At 48.5% G+C, this 20,289-nt stretch overlaps 1 pseudogene; it reads right to left on the reverse strand.

Moving 5' to 3' along the window:
- Window positions 1-19,637: 19,637 nt before the first annotated feature.
- On the reverse strand, window positions 19,638-19,818 carry LOC126536075 (U2 spliceosomal RNA; annotated as a pseudogene).
- Window positions 19,819-20,289: the final 471 nt, after the last annotated feature.

Consider the following 20,289-nt stretch of genomic DNA (forward strand, 5'->3'; position numbering starts at 1 on the left):
CGAAGCAGGTACTTAGCGATAGTTGCTGGCTTATACATGTATTTGTTCTATAACGCATCGACCGAACATGCGGCATGATGATTCGTGGTCGTATTGCGCCATTAGACCATGTTCTTTTTTTTTTTCATGCGTAGTAATCTATATAGAGTCGGTCAAAAAATATCATGTGAAGCAAGAAAAACCCTTTCCCAATACAGAGCCACAATGCGCAGCACAGTTTAAGCCCAGCGTGCGTGCGGTTGATAGCTACTATCCGAAGTACAATGACAAACGATCCATTGTCCACAATAACAATAGGCGCGTCGGCGCAAAACATTCCTCCATCCGCCATGGCTATTGCCCCTACGTCATACGTAGAAAGAAGGCGTAAACCAAGGGTGGAAGTGCCTAAACCTAAATATGCTAAAAGGAGGATAGCAACCACTAGGTGGTGCCCTGGTAAACACCTGACCACTACGCTATGCCTACGTTCGCCTCCTGTAAGAGGCCAATGGCGTGGCTCAACACAGGGATCGCTGTGGTTGGTAAACCAACATTATACATCAGTTGCAGAAGGGTTAAAAACTTAGGTTGTTGTACACTTTGAATTTTATTTCGAGGATCTTATTCTACATAAGCTTTGTGCATCTGCATCACCTCTTTGGCCTGCAAAACCATGATACCTAACCGGACCATAGCGTGAGTATGAAAGGTGACTAAACAGGACCCACATCGAGAGGATGCGCCATTCATGTGGTAATTACGCATGCTTGCGCAGCCGGCCCCCCTCGGCTTCGTATGAAGGCAGTAACGCGTCGGTTATGTCGCGCCGGGCATCGCACGAACAAATTAAACGGAACTTCCTCCAACGGGAACTGTCGAATGTATGTGCAGCATCATATGGCTGTTGGCGTGGTTATTAACGCATACGTTCGGCAAAGTAAATATGTCCCTCTCTCTGTTCGTACTCCTCACGCATATATAAATAAATAACGCGTACTACACCAGCATACCCCCTCCCCCTTCCTGCATAATATTACCACGCATAACAAATTCCGCACTACGCCGACCACTATAGAATGCTGGACATATCTTGAAAAGTTGCTGCCTAAGGAGAGTTTCGCTTAGTGTTTTTTTCTCAGTAAGTGCCGATAAAATCGGTCGATTGACCACTTTCACATTGTACAAGCCGCAAGGGAAGGCTAAAAAATATAACTTAAGGTTTTACGCATCAAAACCGCGACGTCATTATTAGGAACGCCGTAGTGGGGGCTCGGGCCTAAATGTATGTGCATCAAGGGATCAAAGCCCGGTTTTTTTGTTCGGGTCTTCTTCGCCCTGTGCACGACGCTCTCAACCGTTTTGTGGAAATTGTGTCTGCCCAAATAGCCGTCGCATTCTTTTCATGTGATCCCCGTTGGATATTACTGCTTTGCAGAAAAAAGAAGCAATGCAGATGCGCAATGCTTATGTACAGTATATAAGGTCCTCCAAATAAGTTTCAAAATGTACCAACAAGCTAAGTTTTCAACCCTTCTGCAACTTATGTATAATCTTGGTGTACCAAATACAGTGATCCCTGTATTGAGCCTATCCCTGCCTATGTTGGCCTCTTACAGGAGGCCAACATAGGCACACTGTAGTAGACTTAAGATTCGTGAGAACTACGCCGGTGGATGGCGCAAACATTCTAATGCTTGGCGACATGCACAGCGGTTGATGATTGGTGTCGCATGTTTGCGGAGCCAGGAGAATCTCTGACGTCTGACTGTGTAGTAACTGCTGCACCCAAAGGCTACACAGTGGTTTCCTGACGACCTTGCAGAATGTGACATGACATAAATCTTTCGGAGAACTAGCTAAAACATCGCCAAATCATTTGACACCACGCGACAGCAACGCATTCAAGCAGCCCCGTGGCGGCTCGCACCAGCCACGCAGGAGGAAAGGCTCGCGGCGAAGCGGTTGCCAGATATTTCATTGTCACCCAATGAAAAGGGTTGGGCCTGAACAATACGCATGTGCCAGGCAGTGCGAAAACAAGCAAATGAAATACGGGCGGTAAATCATCCATCAAGATACAAGACATCAGCGTCATACAACACGACGCGTTAAAATTACTGGACGCCTTCCCCCCAAAAAATACAGCGGCGCATCGGCACCCGTGTTGACTTTCACGGTCTTTCGTCAATAGTGCGCGGTTACTTTAGTCCCCTAAAAGCAGGTCGAGTCAGAAGTAGGACTCAGACAGCCGGACCTGACCGCATTTACACGAGTTCATGCACTAAATGGGTGCAGAGAGAGAGATAGAGAGATAGAGAACGAGAGGGAGATTAGCCAGTGTAGACCGGCTGGCCACCCTGTACTGGGGTAAGAGGTAATGGAAATTAAATATCATAGAAAAAAGACACAAGCAAAACGAAAAAAACAATTGCAGGGACACCTAATACTGCTTACCTGGGGAATGCGAAAGCATTGGAGACATTTTGGTGAAATGTTCTCGATTGATGCTATTGGCATGCATTAAAGATCTTTCTGCTGATTCGGTGTGCGTTTTCGAATATATTTGCCACAGACCGGCTCATTTTATACATTTATGACGTAGCATCGAGAGTCCATCGCAGCAGACCCAGCAGCGATGAAATGCGAAAAGCACGTGACGCGGTGGAGGCGGCGCGCTCATTTTATACATTCAAAAGGCGACACCACCTCATCCCCATTGGCGGCGCTGTCACATGCCCAGTGATGCACGCAGTAGGCGACACCTTTATTTAGCCAGAACCATGGAGCCGCCGTGGCGTCGGGGATGAGTGTAAGTCTCGCATCCCGGCAGCCCGGGTTTGATTGCCACCGAGACCGAAATATGCCAAATCTTATTTTAAGAGCCATTAATTTACTTTGTTTACAGGACCAAGAAAGTGCTACTGCAGTTTACGTTATACCATCCTTACAGGTAGAATACGCATGTCGGCTAGGACGCATGTCGACACCAACACTAGCGGAATTAGTGACAATCCTCCAAGCCTTACTTTATCAAAACATATGAGACACCAAAAAAGTGGGTAATTTGTACGGACTCCTCATCGGCTTTAGCGTGTCTTGAACATATTGATGACAACCAACCACACGCACGAATAACATACGCAGTATTGAAATGTTTAACACGGGCTACTGAAAGACAACATAACGTGATATTACAGTCGGTCCCAGGACATGCTGGTATAGCAGGCAACGAATTAGCGCACTCGTTGGCAAAATCGGCCCATAAAAAGGCAGAAATTCAACTCATCCCTTGAACACGAATGGGCACGCAACGCATATTAAGAGAACTAAAGAAGGACTTGTGTATGACAACCTGGTTCAATGAACATAATAAGGAAGGGATTGTTTACGAAGGGGACCCTCAATTCAAACACCGGCCGGATGCAGAACTTTCGAAAAGTACCGAGACACTAATTCATCAACTGCCACCTTGGGACAGCTTATACCAAATATTTTCTATATCGAATAAAACGGGCTTCTTTCCCGGCTTGCTGCTGTTGCCACGACGATGAGTATGTTCGTGATCTCCTCCTCGAATGTCCTATATACGCGACGCAACGACGGCAGCTAGAAGCTCTCCACTCCATTAATACCCACCGACCTTTCTCGCTCGCAAAATTGCTGGGCCCATGGCCATCGAAAATAGCATAGCGAAAAGCACTGAATGCATTTGAACATTCTTACGAATATACAGGCATCCTTAAGAAATGCTGGACATCGCACTAAATAGACGCACGATGTAACTACAACTTGCTTTCAGTATTCCTAATTATTAGTGATCTTGTATTACGTGCAATACTCTTTTATATTCTGTGCTGAAACTCATTTTTGACTGTCATATTCTTTGCGTGTATTATTTTAATTTTGTAATTCCTCATCTGTTCACATGCTCACCCCAGCCTACATCGCGACCGCCTGTGTAACTTTGTTTATGTCTTCGTGTACAAACTTAATATAGTGCGACTAGCCTTTGCCTTTTATATGTATATGTTCGTGGATCTATAGAACTGCATGTTTTGGATTTCTAACCCTGTGACGTCGTTTCTTTTTATCTTCCTCCTAGATAACTTTTATAAATTGTTATTTCTGCTATGAGAAAGAAGTAGCTATCAACATTATAGGGCGAATGCAGGTCTTTCTTTTGTTTTCATTTCAATAAAAAACAAGACCTCCCTGAGAAATTTGACGTCAGCCGAGCGTTTTTACGTGTCTTAAATTGTTGCGCCTTCGCCCATTTTTGGTAGTATCCATCGGTGACGCCACCGACTACAACGAGTTTTCGTGTAATAGGGCACAGAGTACTTTCGCATTAAAAACTTGGTCGAGATCAATGCGGCAGCTTGCTACTTGGCGAGAGAGAACACAGTGCGTTCCTTTCGTCGTTGCTGACTGGGAACCACCGACCCGACCTGTCAGCGTTCACATGCGCGTTGCTGGTGTATCGCGTAGAGTCCCTACCCTGCGCAGTCGAGCTGACACCAGCTGCCTCGATTCTTGCTCAGTCCAACTGGATACCGTTTACATGAACACCACTTGCAAATATCAGCCTGGCATGTTGACTCGACATGTTTTCTGTCGCACCCTGTAGGCAGCGCATTGTGTTGTTGTTGTCTTCGTCTATGCGCTGCGCTAAATCTAGCGTGTGGATTTGGATCTGGCATGTTAATATGTAAAATGTGGCTTTCCCGTTGGGCATTTGATTTCAGTGAAAACTTTTATGCAGAACATGTGTGTTTGGCCACCACTAAGGCCACTCGAAAGCAATTTGAGTGCTCTGTCTCATTTTGCTCCAAGGGGTATATGAACGTCGGCCGGCTCACGCTCACGCACAGGCACGCAACCATTCACCGCATATGCAGACATGACCGTATATAGACGTGTAGGTATTCCCATTCAAATGTCCATAAGGGACACGGTTGCAGCCAAGAAAGTAGATCGAATCAAAGGATACAAAATACAACCAAAATGGTTCCATACGAGAAGGAAACGAAAGCAAGAAGTAGCCGATAGCAAACACATTGTTATTTCCTCATGATCTCATTTCGTGTTGCTTATTGGCAACTCCAGAGAGGTGCTGACGAAACGGCTATGCGCGCTAGTTCTTGTTGCCGACCCAGCATTCTGTGCAAGAGCTTGCGTCGGCAACAGGTTTCCTTTTATTCGGGGTCAAGCGGCTTTCATCGCCAATTTTTGCGCTTACGCAACACACTGCGTTTTTTATGTTTTTTTTATCTGGAAACATCTCACTCTAACCATAGTGATGGGCGTTAAAAGCCGGTTTCGCGCTGTCTTGTAGGCAGCAATGTCTGCGCACCATTCCGATTTTCCAGAGAGGACTTTTTCTTGTTTCTTTACCGGATTCAATAGTAATAGCCTGTCCGGTTGTTCATCGTTTTAAGGTGTTGTTCTCATCAAGTGCAGGTACTCAGGTATTGTTATGAGTGAAAGCATGAAGCTATGCATATAACATAGGCCTAATTCATTATCTCCCGTCTTTCTTTGTGAGCCTGCTGACCAAACCACTGCGCAATGCTTCTACCTGTTCTTCATTTTGTAAGCACGACCACAGGACAATTGCGAGCTTGTGAAAAGGGGTTCATGCAAAAGGCCATGGTTATAGCTGTGGCTGGTTTTGCGGTGCGCAACACAGACTGCGCTTATGCACTATTGAACGGAGGTTTTGCGGGGAAAAGCAAGAAACAATATGCAGAAACCAGCATTATTTTATTGCCATTGTAAAGGAATAGCCGCATGGTTCTAGATAGTTAATGGTTAATGGTATGCTTGAAGGCGTACTTTTTGTTGCAGTGAGAGCGTTCGTTGTATCACTGTGTAATTCTGTAGAGAACAGAGATGTTAACCATCACATTTGTAGCGGCAGTACAGGGGGCTATACATATAAGCTCATTCGCCACAACCGCCACAAGGACAGAGGACGGCTGGAAAACAGGAGGGCTATCCTTTCCAAGCGCTCTACCAAAACATCTAAACTGTCAGACACCCAACGCTCTCGTGCGAGAGCACATTCGCCTCAGAGAATTTTGGCGTTCAGCCACGAATGCGGCCCCACAGTTTGGTTGCGCGAGAGCACGCGCCCTTTGCATCGTCGGTGATGATGATGGTGCTGAAGACGTTCATTGAAGGAGTAAAATGTTCCTGGAGATCCCATGGGTGAGGCCCCACTTACTGGGCTCCACTGGTCTCGGCTGCCCGCCGGACTTGCTTCAGGCGCCTCTAGGTCCGAGCGGGCGAGCTGTACCTTCTATTGCTCCATACTGTGGGTTAATGGTTTAGCTAGGTAATTATCTAGACTTCTGAGTTCACTCTAACACCCCCACGAAATGTGGTAGTGTGTGTCCCTACCTCTGCGCCACGGTAGCGCGTGTAGCTTTAGCAAACGCGGATAACCATCCACCTGTACCTTTCTAAGATCGACAGCCTCTTCCCCCGAGAGGGACTTGTGAGGAGTCTCGTATTTTTGACACTCGAAGCACAGCTTTTCCAAAATTTCTGTATGGCGAAATAAGATATTAATCCCGGGCGACGGGGACGGTCCGTCTGCTGCGCCTCAGTTACAAAGTTCGCGAGCTAGCGCGTCTGCCCTCTTGTTGCCCTGTAGTCCGGCCTGGCCCGAGCACCAGGACAAGCGGTGGTGGTAGGTATGAGCAGTCGCGCCGCGGCTAGGGGCACGCGACCCGCCGTAAAAAGGCAGCACGCGTCTTGCAAATCTAAATTATTACGGACGACCTTCCTTCGCCCTCCCATTCTCTGATGGCCAGGGCATGGGCCGTGGACTCTGCTTCTGCCGAAGAAGCGGTGCGCGTCAAAAAGTTCATTCGGAAGCTGAGATTTTGGTCCACTATCGTCAAGACGTGGCCTCGGCCTCCTTCGTGGTACATGGCCGCGCCGGCGTACGTAGTACTAGGGTCCGATTCCATCTGATGCGGAGCCACTCTACGCTACGCTAGCAATTCGCCTTTCTCTGCGCTTTTCTGGATGCATGTTTCTCGGTAACCGAGCCACCGAAATGTGTTTCCTCGTTTCTCTCAGCAAGTTACCAACACCTCGTCTAGATGCTGCGGATGTGGCGGGATGTCCATTCTGCTCAAGATTGTTCCACCCGCAGATGTGCCGCTCATTCGGTCCCTCTGCGAGATCAATACCGCTGCTTTTAGCTCGGTGTGCGCGTTGCGTAAGCCGAGGGCTAGCAGTTCCTCTGTCGGCGTGTAATGCGGCCGCCTATAGGGCTGCATTGTACGCGTTTCTGAAGATGGCATCCGCCTGCCTCTCCTCGGTCTTGGTGAGCGTGTGACAGGGTAAGACGTAAGTTATCCTGCTCATGAACAAAGCTTGAATGAGTTTGATGGCGACTCCCTCCTTAATGCCTTTCTTATGATATGTAATTCTCATAGTCATTCGGCGAATCCGCCTGGACGTGGTGTTTAGTGTGCCGATCGTGTGCGTGGCCCTTTCATTGCTCTGGATTCAGGAGCTCGAGATTCGGGCTTTTAAAACTTCAGCAATTGCGTGGTTGTCAACGCTTAGGTTTATCTCTCCATTACTCCTGTAGTATCGGCTGTGCACGCGGATGACCTCAGCCTTTACTCTCGTGCCGCAAAGTCCGCTACTCTTGGCAAACTCTGAGATCGAGTGTCACGACCCTCCACGGCGTTTCTTCCTTTTAGCCTAGCGATCCTTTCGTCACCCAAAGCGTAATGTCATCTGCGTACAGCGTGTAGCCAAGCTGCGGGATCTCGTCTAGAGCGCGAGCTAGGCTACGCATCGCGATGTTGAAAAGCAGGGGTGGTACGATCGTTCCCTGCGGCGTGCCTTTGTTGGACATGAGGAAAGGGTCCGAGCTCGTTTGTCCGATACCAATGGTTGCCGTCCGACCGGGAAAGAAGATTTAATGCAGTTGAAGATCCGTTCGCCACAGACCACTTCACTCAATTTGCGAGAGGATGGTCTCGTGTGAAATGTTGTCAAAAGCCCCCTTGAGGTCTAGAGCCAGCATGAGGATTTCGGTCCCCACAGGGACTCGACTCAGGACCTCCTTCATCAAGAAGAAGGGTGCCTGGGTCGAGAGCCTAGGTCGGAATCCAATCATCGTGGCGGGAAATAGATTCTCCCGTTCAATGCGGTTTTGGAGCCGGGTGTGCCCCACCCTCTCGAAAATTTTGCCCATACAAGACGTGAGCGAGATGGGTCGCAGAGTCCCAATGGCTGGAGTCTTTCCCGGTCTGGGGATGGTTATGATCTTGGCAAAAGCGTAGCAGTTTGAGCGAGTAGGTATTTCATGACGTTTTTAGGCTTGTATTGCAGTTCAGCACGCTCCTTTGTTCATTCTGAGCTGCGCTACAAGCCTAAAATAAGTTATGATCTTGGCCTCTATCCATTCCGGCTGGACGTAACCTCACTAGTCGTTAAATAGCGTCGTAATTCGATCTAGAATTTCGTCATCGAGGTTCCTAATCATTGCGTCAGTTATGCAGTCCGATCCTGGGACCGAGTTTTTCTTGTGCCGCTGCGTAAACCTCCTGCAGCGTTATCGGAGCGTTGAGTTCAACGTTCCCCGGATCAGTGAAATTTTAGGGGGCAAGGTGGGACGTCCGCGCTGCTGACGTGGCGGTTTTTTCGTGCCTGTAGCAATTATTCGTCTGTCCCTGGAAAGGCAACATTTCTGCGGTCGTTACGAAGCGGCGGTGGTATAACAGTGACCATTGTAATGCGAAGGCGGTTGTCCTAGAATTGTAGGTCAGCAGATGACGGTTCAGAGGCGAAGAACTCACCAGGAACGCGAAGTGTAGTGCCAAAAATGAGCTCTGCTGAGGAACACTGAATCTGCTTTCAGAGCTGTGCGAAGACCTAGTAGAACCATAGGCAGGCGCACTGCCTATGAAATCATGGAGTCTTGTGCAAGAAGTGCTGCTTTAAGTTGACAATGGAAGTGTTCTACCATGCCATTGGAACTTGGGTGATGAACTGTCGTTCGTACGTGCGTTACACACAGGCGGGAGAAAGCTTGAAAGAAGGACGAATCAAATTGTCTTTCTCTGTCTGTCATTATGGTGTGTAGTACGCCCTAACGAGAAATCCAGGTATTTACGATAGCCTGGACTACGGACTCTACAGGAATGTGAGAGAGTGGCATTGCTCCAGGCCAGTGTGTGCAGCGGTCGATACAAGTGAGTATGTATCGTTGTTTTGAGGACGGTGGCAGCGGATCAACGATATCGATGTGAACGTGGCAGAAACAAACGTCTGGTGGAGGGAAATGACCAGGCGCGCTCATATTGTGTCGACTGACCTTGGCGCGATGGCACTGCATGCATGCCCGAGCCCAGCAACGGGCGTCAGCGTTCATACTCAGCCACAGACAGCGGGAAGTGGCCAAACATGTGGCACGTACTCCCGGGTGCGATAAGGAGTGTAGTGCTTCAAAAACTTGCTGCCGAAATTGTTGTGGAACGTACGGTCGAAAATGACCTGTAGACATGTCGCATATCACTGTGACTTTGCAGCCAGGCAGTAAGATATCTTCGAAGCGCAAAGAATCGTTGGCAGTACGGAGTGTTTGAAGGTCACGGTCTGTGCATTGAGTGGCAGCACGGCAGACGAAGTCAATGCCGGAACGAATTACTTTTCTTGCATATATATGAATCTGTCGCAACTCACAGTCAGTGGTGCGCCGTAGTAACCGCTTAAGGACGTCGTACTGATCATCGGGTGGAGAAGCTAGCAAAATGTCGTGGACCAAAGCTGCAGTGGTCGGGTTAAGCGCACTCATGACGTTGTAGTACTTGGCCGCCTGAGATGTGACTCGGTGACGGCGAAACTGCGCTTCGATGTGGATGAAACAGTTCACAGTCTTAGGACCAGAAATTGGGAAGTTTCAGTTCAGCGACGGAAGGCGTTCCGTTTTCTTCGAGACGTCGTTGTTCGGCGGCCGGTTCCACGGCGGCGAGAAGAAACTTAGTAGACGTATACCGTTGTGATGTGGTATCAAGTCCGGTTGACCAAGTTGTAGGGACAGAAGGTACACAAAGAATTGCCATTTATTAAACAGATGACTGCGTTAATGTTGCGGCTGCCATCGCCCAGGCTATAGGCCTGATGGCGCTAGTCATGTCTCTTATACTTCTACCGCGGGACTCTATGAGTACTGACCACTACATCTTGTCCGGTTCCAGCATGCTCCTGAGTATCGTCCAAGTCTGGGCGGTACCCAGGGTACCTCTGAGGGACCCGCAAAACTGTACGGTGGCCAGTTTTGCCGCGTACTCGTTTGTCTGTTCTGACACAGATGCTATTCGCTTGTAGAGACGTCAGTTGAGGCACTGCCTCTGCAATCTTTCTAGCATGCTTGGTCTGCTCTCACAGAGGTGAAGCTGGTGCGGATCGACCACCGGTGCCTCCATCGTGTGTCTAATATAATTATAATTTTCCTATACAAGGGGTTTTCGGTTATCGGAGCATCGGGAGAAAGAGTCCTCGGCCAGCTCAGACGACCACCTGTTTCCTGTCGCCGCTCCTGGCTTGCGATCTCGAATGCGATCTTCTTCGCCTTCTTTTTCGATCTCGATCTTGAACGATTATGTGGCAGGGGCCAGTCCTTGTCGTCTTTGGTGTCGGTTCCTAACCACTTCGGGCAAGGCAGCTCCTGAGGCGGTTTCTTGTTGAGCCGCGGCATAGGCTTTAATGAGATGCTGGAGCCTTGAGACGTTTCCGGCACTCTTGGCTCCGGTCAAGTGTTCTTCCCCACACGGGATGCACTTGGGGGTGCAGTCGTGTTCCGGCTGCGGCTACTTGGCGCCACGCTGCTGGCGGACCGCCAGGTGCTGCTGGAGGCACACATACGTGCGGTGCCCCGCCTGCTTGCACGTACTGCAGAGCTGCACAGTGCTCCCATAAGGGTGCCAGGTCAGTTCGTCGCCAATTTAGTATGCAAATCTTGGAGTTGAGGAGCCATAGAAGGTGATACCCGCGGTCTTGCTTTCGTCGAGCATTCGGGCACGCAAGATCTCCACGCACTGCGCGCTTTCGCAGAGGTTGGCGACGAGCGTCTATGGTCAATTGTGCGGCGTAATCCCGTGCACCGCGCTTTTATTCGTATTCTCCCCGGTTGTGACGTAATCGGTTTCTTTGTGCAGGGTTCCACTCACCTTCAGCCGGGTTATGTGGCGAACGGCGTGCGTGCCTCTTGGCTGGGTGTTGAAACAATAATTAGGCTGGATCCCGGCTTCGGGCTCAGCAGAAATTGGTTTCCGCCGACCCCACAGTCTCCGGTTACAGCTTCAGAGAGCGGTGGCGCAGTCACGCATCACTTCTCTGATGGGTAGCGCTTGGCGTGGCCGGATAACAATACTGAAATTTTCTTTTGGCAGAGACAGAAGGCGCCTCCGCCTCCTCTTCATAAAGCAATGAAGGGGGCTAGTTGGTGAACGTTCATGGTTATATTGTTACGAGGAAGCGGAGGAAGGTTAGGGATGTAGAAGCCCGATGTACTCGAAATAACATTTAGTAAAGCAATGAAGGGGGCTAGTTGGTGAACGTTCATGGCTACATCCGTCCACGTCCTGTCCTTCCTTAATATCGTGTTTGTAAAACTGAGCGCAATATAACCATGAACTCCTCTTCGTCTTTTTGGCTGGAGTCGACTGGGGCAGGGCGGTAGCTACTCAGGGAGGCTGCTGCTACCTCAACGCCAATTAGGCTTTTTGCTGTTTGGCTAGCACCTTCCTCTGTCGGAGAGAAAAAGCTACTTGCTGATCTCGATCATCTTTCTCCCTATTGGGAGCACTTGGATTCAAAAGCGGGGGTCGTTGAATATCCATGGCTTCGGCAGTGTCGACTACCATAGTGGCGCACGGGCGGCTAAGCATGACCACACCTGGGCCTAGCGCACCGTATGCGTTTCTATGGGTGTCTGTACCTGCGCTTTAGGGTTAGCGCGATCACCTCTGTTTCGAAACTCGAAGTGCCGCCGAAAGGTCAATGCTAGATTCATGGCTTTAAACTTGGTGTTGGCGTGGGGCGTTTGTCGAGGTCTTCCTTCTCGCGTCGTCGAAAGCGTGCCACATTCGAAAAACTAAGGGAAACGATTGTTGGAAGCGCAACCCATGCGACGCGCGTTCGTAAGCTCCGGCCGCCTATCATTCCTTCAACCCCTCATCTGGCGGTGAAAGTTAAGCCCCCACCTAAAACCCCCAACCACGAAAATAGGCAAAAGAGGCAAATAAAGCTATTAACTTTAAATGTGAAAGAGAGATATAGGTACCATGTCGACGAGGCAGTAAAGCCCCTTCATCGACGCGCCTCCAGCAAATGTTCGGTGGAAAACTTCAAGGAGGGCCCTTCAAGAAGCACTAGCTCTCGTGTTCTTCTAGCTCCCACGCCAGCGCAAAATACACAAGGTGCGAATGGTGAAGGAAGTTGGGAGTCTTTAACAGAAAAATAGAAAAGAAGCCGCTAACATTGCCACATGTTGTTTTCTCCGCACAGCTCTCGTCTCCTGCAACCCGGCTCCACTGCGTGGCTTTACGGCTGCGGTCGGTGTGCTTGCAAAGTAGTACGAGAGATGGTGTGAGTGTTGCGCTGCTAGCGCCAGCTAACGGTGGGCTTTTCTTGGGCGCAAACGGCTCTTTGGCTCCGAATCGGCAAGGGGCGCGGACGTTCCACGCGTGCGCCGGTCCATGCTTCTGCGAGACCGTCTCGCGAGGCCTCGTTCGAACGCGCCGCCGTTCACGTGATCCTACACGAGAACGACCAGGCGTTGCTGTCCAGCACGGGGCGAACATATTCGCTCGCTATCCGGTCGCGGTGAGTCGGACTTCCCAGATTTGTCGCGCGCCCGTCAACACGTTCTATGTATTGTGAGTCGGCTAGCAAGCATTAGTGTATGAAAGGTGCAATAAAGGCCCTTGTGATTGTTTGCACTAATGTGTTGTCGTTCCTTTGTCCCAAGAGCACGTTTGAGACCCACACAATCTTTCGGGGATGAGAAGCATATGCTCTGTAAACGGACAGACTATGGAATCGTTCTGAGAGCTGCGAGCAGAGTCTCCGGTCGTCGAATATAATCTCATGGGTCGAGTTCGACCACTTCCTTTACATGCGTCACCCTATACATTCCAGAACCATCGCTGGTGATCGCGTATTCATTCAAGAATGTACAACGCGATTCAGAACTCTTCCTTTGCTTTAAGATTGGCGACAATGAACAATAACTTTTGAATGCTGTATGTGCGTCTTGCGCGAAGCGATAATTATTAATACTGAGAATTAGGTGAGAACGAACACCGACAAAAAGTAACAGCAAGGCCTAGGAAAAAATAAAATGCAAAATAAGTTTTGGTAAAACAGTTTTTAGAGCCGGTGCACTGAATCTGACACAACATAAAATTCTGCCTCAGAGGCAGTAAAGTAATATTGTAGTTATACTCACTTGTATAGTGTGTATAGTGTATAGTGATTGTGCACGGACAAACGCATGCCATTTATAAATTAAGTCACACCACCTACCAGACAGCGAACACGATAGAGCTCTTTCAAAGATTCCTCTAAATTAATTTTCTAGGTACACCTTCAAATTCTCCTGCCAGCCCCTCATTCATTTCGAATAATGTAAACTGTTGCCTGCCGAACAAAGTTAAGCCCAAACTACACGTGCGCATGCCGGCGCGCGAAAGCACGCATCAACGCGTCTCGCCACTTACACGGACCTCCTCCAGCACTACCGACTCGGAAGACACGAGCCGCGTCTGACGACAACGCTTCCGACCGGCAGTGACAAACTGCCGTGGTTTTCTTGCACGTCACAAAGGGAGAAAAAAATTAAAAGGAGAGAACTAAGTCTCCACTATGTTCACTTGACGCAAGGACAAGCAAAACAGGACTCGTAGTTACAAAGTTTTGACAGGATGCTGCGTCACCCTATCTTAGCTTCCACGGCGTTCGGCCTGTTCAGCAAGCTGTCCACGCCATATCAGGCCACGCATTTGAAAATTTATTGACCCAATCATTCATCGATTAATCGGTTGGCATTCTCGTGAGTGGCTTGCCTTGGCATGGTTGGTTTAGGCTGGTTGTCTGGCTGTGGCTAGCTGCACGGTCCGGTCAGTCGTTCCATGAATCACATCACTATTATCGACAAAAATGTCAACTGACAATCGAGCGCAGTGGCATTTTTTGCTTTCCACCACTGCAGGAAATCGACCGCCACCACTGGGGAATCGAAGCCTCGCTATCGTGTTCAGCAACAAAACGCCACAGCTACCGCGCCAACCGCTAAGGCTGTTCATTCGTGGCCTTCTGCAAGAGCGCCCTTTCCTGGCATAATTTACAGGGTGATCATTTTAAAGTTTTTACTGAATTTTTAAAAATAACCTGTTGCGGATCGCATAATTCTAGTACTTGAGCTGGATTATTTAGAGAGGCGGACATTATTTGCACGAGAACTTGAAACACCTGTTCCACAAATTAAAGATAACGTCACTAATTATATTCTGAATTAACTACCTTAGAGGCCATATTGCAATTTAAGAATTGTAGCGGGTGAGTTTGCAAGGCGTATCCACTCAATGAACATCCAGAATGACGCCACTTTGGAAATATGCGCCATCACACTCGCCGTCAAATTTACTGTTGTTCCACTAAGTTTTTTACCAAAGCGCTCTTTTGTGCATTGACGCACATAAGTAACTGGAACACCCATGTATTTCGTCCCACACTTTGCGAAATAATATCTCGAGACTTGTGGTATCCTGGAACTTAATTTCAAGTGGATACGCCCTGAAATCTCAACGGCTACAATTTGTAAATTGCAATATAGGCCGCAAAGTATATAATTATGAGTTTAATTAGCGAATATACCCATCTCGCTATATGGATTTATGAAGCGAAGGTCTACTGAGCAAGCACTGTTGTCCATTAAAATGAAAATAAGTGATAGTATTGAATGTCGGAAATATACTCTTGGTTTATTTCTTGACTTTCGAAAAGCCTTTCACTATGTACGACTTTATATTTTATTGCATAAGTTGGCTGATTATGGAGTTCGTGGTAAACCTTTGTTCTTATTAAAAAAGTATTTGTGGAACAGGCTTCAATTTGAAAGCGTCTATAACTGCTCTTATGCTACCATGGTTACACAACGAGGCGTTCCCCAGGGATCAATTTTGGTGCCATTATTATTCGAAGTGTATTTTAACGGTATAACTAATATAAATAAGATGATCAGGTCACGTACGCTGATGACGCCAATGCCTTTTCCAGTGACTGTTCTTTAACTAAATTATAAATAGAGAGAGAGAGAGAGAGTAAACTTTAATGAACACCAGCAGTTCTGTCGGCTGGGCCTAGGCCTCCCACGATGGGACGTCGAGGTCTTGCCTCTTCGCCGCTTCGTAGGCCTGCTGGGTCGCCCAGAGTTGGTCGTCGAAATGGGAGCTGCGCAGGGCGGCGTGCCATCTCGACGAGAGGGTCACGGGATTAAGCTCTTGGTATTGATCTTTGCACTCCCATAGCATGTGGGGGAGTGTTGCCGATTCAGTTTTACAGACCTTGCACGTCTGGCTCGGGTAGATGTCGGGGTATATAGTGTGATAGCGTGTGAGGGAGGGGTATGTATTCGTCTGTAGCAGGCGAAGGGTGGTTGCCTGTGCCCTGTTTAACTTGCGGTGAGGGGTGGGGAAAGTTCTTCTTGCGAGGTAAAATGACTTTACAAGGTCGTTGTATCTTGTAAGGCGGTCGCGCCCTGCGGGTGCACCTGCACCGTCTCCGGCACGGTTGACTAGTCCTCGTGCTACGGAGTGTGTAACCTCGTTGAGGTTGGTGAGGTGCGGGTGGACAACGCCGGCGTGTGCTGGGATCCAGACGAGGGTGATTTGATTTTCAGACGAATGCGGGGCTTGTCGTAAGATACGGAGTGATTGATGAGAAATACGACCTTTGATGTAGTTGTTGACTGCTGCGCGAGAATCGCTCAGTATGGTGTGACAGGATGGGTCAAGAGTGGCCAGGGCAATGGCCACTTCCTCGGCCGTCTCGGCATTTTTTGTAATGATGCTGGCAGCATGTCGCAGCAAGCCGCCTGCTGTGGTAACCGCCGCAAAGCGCCGTCCATCTTGGTACTCAGCTGCGTCGACGAAGGTGACACCCGCTGTGTTGGCGTAAGCTTTGATGAGGGAAGTAGCTCGTGCCTTCCTGCGTTCTTTGTTGTAGTCTGGGTGCATGTTTTTCGGAATAGGGTCGGCGTGTATCCATTGCTGAATTTCGCGTGGTATTGGGTGTTTGTCTCCATGTTGACGGTGGTAGGTGATATTAAGCTTGTTTAGAATGCTGCGGCCCGTTTCCGTGAGAGTAAGCCGCTCTAGTTGAGATCGACGTTGGGCCTCGATTAACTCGTCTAGCGTGTTGTGGATACCTAATTGTAGTAGAAGATCCGTGCTGGTGTGGTTGGGTAGTCCTAAGGCCTGCTTATAGGCTCCTCTAATGATGATGTCCAGTTTAGTCTTTTCAGCTTTGTACCAGTTGAGAAAGGGCGCAACATAAGTAATGTGACAGACGATAAAAGATTGGACAAGGCGGATGAGGCTGTCTTCCTTCATACCCCCTCGCCGGTTGGTCACTCGTTTCAGCAGTCTGGATGTATTGGCGGTCTGTCGAAGGATCTTTGAGATAGCCGTAGAGTTAGCTCCGTTGGCTTCTATGGTCATACCAAGAACGCGGATGCAAGGGACCACGGGTATAGGTCTGCCATCCCTCAGGTTGAGCTCTATTTCCTCGTATTGGCGTTTAGTCGTGGAGCCCCGCGGGGGGCGTCCACGGAGTGTCGGTCGGTATAGGAGAAGCTCCGACTTTTCGGGGGAACAGCGGAGTCCCGTGCCTTCAAGATAATTTTCTACGACGTCAATGGCGTCTTGTAGGGCAGTTTCGATTTGGCCGTCACTGCCCTTTGCAGCCCAGATTGTAATATCATCGGCGTATATGGTGTGTTCAATGCCGTCGAGTTTTTGTAGTTCTTGTGCTAATCCGAGCATAACCAGATTAAACAGTATTGGGGAAATGACAGAGCCTTGCGGTGTGCCCGTGCTGCCGAGGGAGAGTTCCTCTGATCGAATGTCTCCGACCGACAGGAAGGCCTTCCGATTGGATAGAAAGTCCCTTACATAGTTATAAGTGCGTTCTCCAAGGTTGAGCAAGGAGATGCGCTCGAGGATGGTGGAGTGCCTTATATTATCGAAGGCGCGCTCGAGGTCGAGGCCCAAGATCGCCTTCGTGTGACGGGATTTGCCATCTAGGATTTGATGCTGAAGTTGGAGCATAGCGTCTTGGGTGGAAAGATGCTGTCTAAAGCCAATTATCGAGTGGGGGTAAGCACATGTGTCTTCGAGGTGAGTGTTTACACGGGTTAGGAGTGCGTGCTCCATGACCTTGCCTACACATGAAGTTAGCGATATGGGCCGGAGATTGGCGAGGCTAGATGGCTTACCGGGTTTCGGGATGAGAATTACTTTGGCCGTTTTCCATGTCGGGGGAATTGATCCCTGGCGCCAGCAGTTGTTGATGTATTCGGTGAGTTGTTGCACCGAGGGGTCATCTAGATTTCTTAGTGTTTTATTCGTAACCCCATCTGGGCCTGGCGCCGAACGGCTGTTCAGCTTATGTAGGGCAGCATGAATCTCTGCCACGCTGAAATCTTCATCAAGGGCAGGGTTGGAGGTCCCTGTGTATGGGCCGTGAGGTTGAGTGGGCCCAGATGGGATGTACTTTTCACATAAGCTATTCTTAACGTGGTCCTGGCCATGCGTTTTGCTTTCTGTGAATAAAAGCTTGGTGAGGCGATCTTGTTGATATGAGCGGGTGGTGGTGCTATCAATCAAATGTTTGAGGATCTTCCACGAGCGGGGATGGTGGAGTTGCCCGTCTAGAGAGTGACAGAGCTCTGTCCATTGTTGGTGACTTAGAACGCGGCAGTGTGCTTCAATTTCCTTGTTGAGAAGTGCAACCTTCCGTCTGAGTCTTCTATTGAGCCGTTGTCCCTTCCATCTAGAGAGGATGGATGATTTGGCCTCGATAAGGTGGGCGAGTCTACTGTCCATGCGCTCAGTCGGGGCGTCTGTTGTGATAATGCGGGTGGCCGATTTAGTATCAGACAGTAGATCACATGACCATGATTCTATGTCGGTAATGGGAGTGTCCGTCGTTGCTGTTACACGGCGTTTACGGAACGCATCCCAGTCCGTCCAAGTAAAGTCCCTTGTTCTTCTCATAACGGCTGTTAGGTGTGGGAGAGTAATTTCGATGATAGAGTGATCACTCCCGAGGTCGTGTTGGGTGTTGCGCCAATGGGCGTTGTCTGCGTTTTTGGTGAAAGTGAGGTCTGGCGTCGTGTCTCGTTCAGTAGAAGTGCCGAGGCGAGTGGGGAAGGCTGGGTCAGTAATGAGCGTAAGCCCGAGATCATGGGAGTCTTGCCATAAGTTACGACCTGCAGCAGAGCTGCGTCTGTAACCCCATCCTGTGTGCGGGAGATTGAAGTCACCTCCGATGATAAGGGGGCCGCTGCCTGCGATGTTAAGGGCCTTTTTGAAGAGGGTTAGAAATCGGCTATTATAAATAAAGATAAATAATTTTTTGAATGCGTTGGGGAATTGGTTGATAAGCTAAGCATGAATCTTACTGAAATTACACACATAATATTTAGGCCGATCAATACTAGTGAACGATGTAGTGTAATTATTAAATACAAAAACAATATCATAAAACAAGTTGCGAATCCCAAGTTTCTAGGTGCTTGGTTTAATGAAAGCCTCTCATGGAATATGCATGTATTTAATTTAGTAAAAGATTTCAGTAAAAGTATAGGATGTCTATATGAAATTACTAAGTTAATAACCACACGTGTCAAAATTTGTATGTACTATGCTCTTCTTTGTTACAAAATATTATATTGTATTCTTTTGTGGGGACCCCTTCTTGAAATTTAAACAGGTAGCTTCTATTGCAAAAAAAAAAGCCCTTAGAGTCATTGAATATTACCATGGCAGTCCGCGGGATTTTCCTACAGAACCATTATTCAGGAATTATACTGTTCTACCAGACTCAAATTTATTACTATCGTCTAGTGCGATATATTCACCAAAATAAGCTTGCCACTCTACCAGACAGGTAGAAAATTATCACCTATAGCTCGGACTAACTACGGAAAACAGAAATTAACATTTCAGGTACCATTTGTCATCAACCAAACGTCACTATATTTGGAATTCCCGACTTCAGCAAAGTTGTATAAACAGCATATAAAGCAATATTACAGCGAATAGGAATACGGCTAGTTTCCAGCGGATCGGTGTCCGCAGACCAAAAACCGTGGGCCGATCCCGAAGATAGGGCAGTACCGGGCCAACACGCGGCCGAGGTGAAGCAGGCTTAAAACATTCCTCCAATTTACAAAAGTAAATTTGATAAAAATAAATTATGAGGTTGTACGTGCCAACACCACGATTCGACTATGAGGCACGACGTAGTGGAGATCTACGGCGATTAAAGGCTACGGCGTTAAAGAACCCCCTGGGGTTCTTTAACGTGCACCTACATCTAAGTACACGGGTGTTTTCGCCCCTATCGAAATGCCGTGGCCGGAATTCGATCCCGCGACCTCGTGTTTAGCAGCCCAACGCCATTGCCACTAAGAAACCACGGTGTGTAAATAAGTTTGACATCTTGGGTCCAAATACAACCCGTATCAGTTATTAAGCTGATAAGAACAGATACTACACTATGACCCCCGTCGGCCATGTTCGCACCGTTCGCACCGCCCCCTCTTCGTCAGCGTTCCAAGCGATTGCGCATCTCCTTTCCTCCCGCTCTGCCGTGGTGGCGGCCCCGTCGAAACGTCATGCAGGTCTAGTTTCTTCCGGCTACTCGGGGCGGAGGTCCCGTCGTACACGCGAATGTGTATCAAAATCTCGGTAACCGAGTTTGTACCCATGTTCTAAATTATGTGTCACCTCTCTGTCGTATGCTAAACAGGTTCCCTGGTCATCTATCGTCATAGCGTGAATGGCTCACGACTTCTTCTAATGAATATCCTATATAGTTGTACTCGCTATGGGACTCGCTGTAGAGTTGTACACTCTGTGGGACAAGTTTTGTTTTGCGATCACCTCTATGTATAAACATTCAGTTATTGTTTTGATGCATATTGATAGTTCTTTTCTATGTACATAACCAATGTATTTTCTGTTATTTTATATCAAGTTGTGTGTT

Source organism: Dermacentor andersoni, chromosome 4 (genome assembly GCF_023375885.2).
Source record: "Dermacentor andersoni chromosome 4, qqDerAnde1_hic_scaffold, whole genome shotgun sequence".
Classification (NCBI taxonomy): Eukaryota; Metazoa; Arthropoda; class Arachnida; order Ixodida; family Ixodidae; genus Dermacentor; species Dermacentor andersoni.